Source organism: Penaeus vannamei, chromosome 24 (assembly GCF_042767895.1).
Source record: "Penaeus vannamei isolate JL-2024 chromosome 24, ASM4276789v1, whole genome shotgun sequence".
NCBI lineage: Eukaryota > Metazoa > Arthropoda > Malacostraca > Decapoda > Penaeidae > Penaeus > Penaeus vannamei.
The window spans coordinates 2112502-2117734 of NC_091572.1; positions in this window are offsets into that span (position 1 = coordinate 2112502).

Below are 5233 nucleotides of genomic sequence, written 5' to 3' on the forward strand. Positions count from 1 at the left end.
ATCATGCCTATGTAAATACTCATGTCTATATAGATACTCATGTCTATACAAATACTCATGTCTATATAGATACTCATGTCTATATAGATACTCATGTCTATACAAATACTCATGTCTTTGTAAATACTCATGTCTATATAGATACTCATATCTATATAGATACTCATGCCTATGTAAATAATCATGCCCATATGAATACTCATGTCTATATAGATACCCATGTCTATGTAAATACTCATGTCTATATAGATACTCATGTGGACCCTGAAGACGAAGGCCAACAGAGTACCGGCGGCCATCACTACACGAAGGCGACGACGGCGGCTGAGAGAGCTCGTGGGGGGGGGGGGGGGCGCTGTGGCAACCGGCATTCGGATGAAACCGGATTGGAGAACGCAGCATTTTGTCATTTCTGTCGTTTTCTCATTTCTGTCGTTTTCTACTCATTTCTGTCGTTTTCTCCTTTCGGTTTCTGTCGTTTTCTCCTCATTTCTGTCGTTTTCTCCTCATTTCTGTCGTTTTCTCCTCATTTCTGTCGTTTTCTCCTCATTTCTGTCGTTTTCTCCTTTCGGTTTCTGTCGTTTTCTCCTTTCGGTTTCTGACACGTGCTCTTGGGCCTTGCAGTCCAGCAGGTAGCACACGCAGAGGTTGAAATAGATGGAGAACAGTTGAGAAATGCGTTGTTGTGTATTTTGTATTACCTTTTTTTCTTAGAGTTCGAGAGGGTTGTGCATTACATTGCCTTTTTTTCTTGGAGTTCGAGAAGGTTGTCCAAAATGTCGCTGGAACGTTTTGTTGGATTTCGTCAAGTTCGTGTGAGAATGTGGTCTTCTTGATATGCAGTTTGTGTCACATTCTAAACAGAAATTCGTTATGCAAGTTGCAATATTAGTAACCATTACTATAATAATGCATACAAAAAAATATTTCATGATTTTGTTTAGATCTAATTGGACTATTTTTAATAGATAGATAGATAGATAGATAGATAGATATAGATATAGATATAATGATGCTGAGATTCCCTTCATTTTATCTTTGGCGTTTTATTCCACAGGGAAAATTATGATAAACATGAGAGCGTCTTGGCACTTTTCACCTAGCAAAGGTCAAGAGGCCGTGCATCTCGCGACAGAGTTATATGCATACGGCCGTAGTCTTGGGATACCCTCACTTTTTTTATAGCAGTGCCTGTGCATTTTTACTTGGCTTCCCACAACCAAGCAAGCAATCAAATAAACGAAGTAAAGCAGTGGTAGCGTCGCTAAGGATGAAAATAGAAAGCTTAGAAACTGAAGGAAGCAAGGCGTTGAAAGCAGGAGACGAAACTTACTGTATATCTGGTTCTTTAAAGTTCTGGACCGAAGTTAGGCAATGGAAGCGTGAGTGCCGGCTATTGGTATTTGGTAAGAAGAAAAGGATAAATACAAATATGAATTAAAAAGAAAACTCCAGTGGTCGCCCCTCGTGGCAGAGGCGGGTCTTCCGTGGCACAGGGGGGCACTCGCCCCTCTGCAATCTGATTGGCCATCCCGTGTGCCCCCCTCCCACCCCCACCCACCCAAGAGTCATTAACCCTTTATATATTAATATATATTTATATATAATATTGACATATAATAATATATAATACTCACACAGCAAGATGAAAATATAAACAATGTGTAACTGTACAATATAAATATTGAAGTGGGCAATCTTAATTTTTGTTTCTTTTGTGCGGCCCTCCAGATTTATTGTTGTTACCCCCTGTGCCCCCACCAGAAAATTCTCGGGACCCGCCCCTGCCTCGTGGATTCGTGCCTAGGCCATGACCAAATCCCATGTAGACCTCGGCCCTGGTTTTCGATATTATGCAAATATATAAGACGCACAGACTGAGTCTATATTGCTTTCTGTATTTTTTATTTCACAGGAGGGAGATGAATCCGATAGGTATGCCATTGTTAAAGGATCTGGTTTGTTAATACGGTATGTTTTAACCACAAAGGCAATGAACCTGCACACAAGAATCTCGATTCTGTCTTTTCAGGGCGGAGTAGGGCAAATACTTAATATGTAATATATATATATATATATATATATATATATATATATATATATATATATATATATATATATATATATATACATATATACACATATACATATATATATACATATATATATATACATATATATATATACATATATATATATATATATATATATATATATATATATATATATATATATATATGCGCGTGTGTGTGTAATACATGCACATTCACAAATATATACATATATGTATATATAGAGAGAGAGGAGAGAGAGAGAGCACTAATCTACGCCGTAAAGATGGCCCGAGCCCGAGAAATCCTAATGGCAATTGTGGTATTATACCCTTGTCCAGAACGTCGGCATGGCTCTCTCTACCATCTGTACCCTGATGAAGTCAAACATAGCGCCATGGGAAACCCAATTTTACCGTCTTGGCCAAGGCGCCGGAGGTGGAGCTACACCAGAGGTTCAGAGAAATCCTTATTAAACATCTGCCTCTATTCATACACACACACACACACACACACACACACACACACACACACACACACACACACACACATATATATATATATATATATATATATATATATATATATATATATATATATATATATATATATACCGACGGATCCAAGATAAATGAATGTGCAGGAGCGGGTGTGTAGTCGACTGGATGTGAACTAAATTTCAGACCCGACTCATATATCGATCTTCTTTGCAGAACTTTTTGCTATTGATAAAACTACAGATTTTGCAGTATTGACGACCCACGATAGAGTAGTATTTGTTCTGATTCACTCAAAGTCATCAAATCATTAGAAACCACAAAAATCAACTGATGGGTAATAGCATTCGTAAGGTACCTAGTGTTAGTAGATAGTACCACGCCACTCTGGTATCCATGACATTGAGCAGGCTGACAAATTAGCCGGACCAGCTGATAATCTGGACCTTGGCATAGGTCGTACAGATCTCATGTGTTTTGTATCTCTTATAAAAAAAATAAAATAAAAATAAATCTGTGGCAAAGTGAGTAGACCCTACAAATACACAAAAAGTCAAACCTAAAACAGAACAGTGGGACATGACCCAGAGGGAAAAGAAAGGAGGGAGGTGATCTTGGGTCAATCCCTCCCCAATCTCTTGCTCGTTGTTGTCGTGGGGAGGGGGGGGGGGTTAGGATACGGTGATTGAGGCCCAATGTAAGGGATCACCCCTAAACTTGGACCTCGGCCCTTACCTCAACTAATATCCTTCCCTTCTTCATCCCCTTCTGTACATATCCTAAAGTGTGAGAGCCGGTCTGAAAGGATGAAAGACTGGATTTGTGTCAGACCTGAGTGGTCTTTGTACTCCGCTAGCTTTTCCCTCTTTACCCTTTTCACAACCATACTAACCTACAGCGCTCTACAACCTTTGACAACTAACATTTGTGGAGGTTCCCATCAGTCAGACTCTGCTTAGTGCAGCAGCCTGAAGGAGATAAAAATTGGCCTAAATGAAAAGTAACATGAGGTTAATATTACTGAAGCTAAGATGAAAATGTTAAGTTTGATAAAAATTCGCTTCTTCTTATGCAGCAGCAGCAACTAACGTCACTCCAAGTGCAAGTAAAGTTAGTTTGCAGCGAAAGATAAAGAAATCGCTGAACTCAGACAGTTAAAGAACTGAATATTAAAGTATAAATGGCCGAACCAACCCAGCATAAACGTCTTAAGGAGGCTGACACCAAATCACAGTCCGTATCGCATCTCTCCGTCCGGCTGACTCCTGTAATGACGTTGCCTGACTCTATTGTTTCTTGAGAGAGAAGCAGGTCGCAAGTCGTCTCCCTCGCAAGGAGAATCTGCCTCCAAATCTTTCCGAGAGAGGTCCCCGGGAAGCTCGGGAGAGGCGGCCAAAGCACTTCAAGACCCCATAAAACGTAATCCGCGTTAGCCGCTAACACAATGGATCTGTCGAAGTCTTAGAACTAGAGTGAATTCCCTTAGATTAAGAGCCTCGACCTATGTTCCCGATACGATAGTTCTACAAGAAACTCATTTAAGCTACCTCGTCTCATTTTGCTGAGGAACTACCATCTGTGTCGGATGGGTTGAGAGCGTAGGGGCGGGGGTAGAGTCGCCATGGACACCCACCAAAGCCTCCCTTTCACTGAAGTGGCGATGGATTCTACGTTGGAGTATGTCGTATGCAAAGTAAAAATCAGTAACACGCATCTTGTTCAGTTTATTGTCCACCTGACAACAACGTAATTTATGAGGAGCTCTTTCCTCTTCAGGATAGTCTGCCACTGAATAAATTTATTTTAGGTGATTTTAATGGGGTTTCCAGCGGATAGATGGTAGAGGTATGCAAGTACTTAAGTTATTTAATGATTCTGATTTCATCCTGAACGATGGCAGATCGACGATAATAACGGTAATTTGAGCTTTCTTGATTTATCTCTGGTCTCTTCAACAGTAGCAACCAAGTGGCCGTGGCACACCAATGCCTCGTTGGGAAGTGATAATTTTCCCATTTCTATTAAATGTTCATGCGCCTAATTCTAACGTAAAAAGAACAGACTAGTTTGCCTTCACTAGGAGCGAAAAGCTCAAAGTCGGAGAAATCAATGATGATAAAGTAAACAATGTTCAAAATAGTGTATACAGCGTAACATTAATATCCATTCCTAAGACTTCAACAGAGCTTAAACATGGAATTACACGGTGAGCAACAGATTGCCACGGGGCGCTGTGTGATGGGAATGCGGCCTACAGGCTTTCCAAAAATAACATTAATAACGAGAACTTTTGCAATTATAAACTATCAAAAAGTAGAGCTTGCAGAACAATTAGACAAGTAAAAAGAGACTCCTCGTAGAGCTTTGTCTCTGCAATAAACAGCAACACCACAATACCACAGGTTTGGCCCCTGCCAATAAAGTAAATAAGAAAAAATACTTCAAAATAAAAAATATTGATGAACCTAACCGATTCGCCTAGAGACATTACTAATGCACGTGTCAGGCAGTTGTTCTCATACACAAGTAGCTCAGACAATTCACATACACATACACACACACACACACACACACACACACACACACACACACACACACACACACACACACACACACACACACAAACAAACAAACAAACAAACACACAAACAAACAAACAAACAAACACACACGCACCCACACACA